This window comes from Saccostrea echinata, unplaced genomic scaffold (assembly GCF_033153115.1).
Source record: "Saccostrea echinata isolate AGI-Se365-2 ecotype Australia unplaced genomic scaffold, CSIRO_AGI_Sech_v1 ptg000012l, whole genome shotgun sequence".
Classification (NCBI taxonomy): domain Eukaryota; kingdom Metazoa; phylum Mollusca; class Bivalvia; order Ostreida; family Ostreidae; genus Saccostrea; species Saccostrea echinata.
This window is the reverse complement of record NW_026889761.1, coordinates 6947501-6948776: the sequence shown is the minus strand read 5'-3', so window position 1 is coordinate 6948776 and position 1276 is coordinate 6947501.

Here is a 1276-nt window from a genome sequence, read left to right as displayed (position 1 = left end):
GCATGTTCATAATGACCATGCCATTTTGTCTACACTTATGATATGTCTGTTTATTCTTAGTATCAAAGCTTTTCATAAAAAAATATAAAAGTTATGGCTATATTAAGTATATTGGTCATTAAACACATTGCACGCGCGCGCATGTGCATGCATGTGCATGATGGCCACATCATCTTGTCTACACTTTTAATATATCTGTATATTTTTAATATCAAAGCTTTTCATCAAAAAATATAAAAAGTACGGCTATATTAAGTAAATTGGTCATTTAACACATTGCACGCGCGCGCACGTGCATGCATATGCATGCATGTGCATGATGATCATGTCGCCTTGTCTACACTTTAAATACATACAAATATTTTGAGTATCAAAGCATTTCATCAAAAAGTTTCAAAGTTACAACTATATCAAGTAAATTGGTCATTTTACGCTTTGCGCGTGCGCGCACGTGCATGCATGTGCATGTTGACCATGTCATCTTGTTCATACTTTTAATATATCCTTATATTCTGAGTATCAAAGCATTTCATCAAAAAATATAAAAGTTACAGCTATTTCAAGTATATTGGTCATTTTACGCATTGCACGCGCACGCACGTGCATGCGCGTGCGCGCAAAATGACCTTCGTTCCGCAAATCTACATAACATGCCTAGTAACCTTAAAAAGGTTTCACCTCAATCGGATGTGTAGTTTCGGAGATCACTCACGGACAAAAAAGTACCCAGGAAGAAAAATAATAATAATAATAATAATAATAACTAGATACTTATTGCCTAGGCAATAACAGGTCTTCCGTTTTCTTGACTTCTTTGGAACAAAAACACAATCATGTCAAAAAGATTACTCTAAATAATTAACAAAAGTTATCTCAAGGCTTCCAAAGATATGTAAATACAGATAAAAACAAACGGAATTACTTTTCTGTTTTCTTTATGTACTTCGTCATGAACGAAAGTGCTCCAAATGAATAAAATGTTCATTCTACACCTAAATTATTCAAAACTGATCATCCCTAAAAGTTTCCATGAAAAACTACTCATGTTTGAGACAACTTCCGGTTTTTCGGTTGGCACTTCCGATGAAAATAATTTGCATGGTCTTGGTCTTTCTTACATCTGCATTAGCCAAACATTTCTGTAAAAAGTAAAAAAAACTTTAAAAATTCACTTTTTTGCATCGCTTCCTGTCACGACCGGAAGTGACGGCAACGTACGATTTTTACATGATGTATATAAACTGGTAACTGACTATCAGCTCTGAAAGTTTTAGAC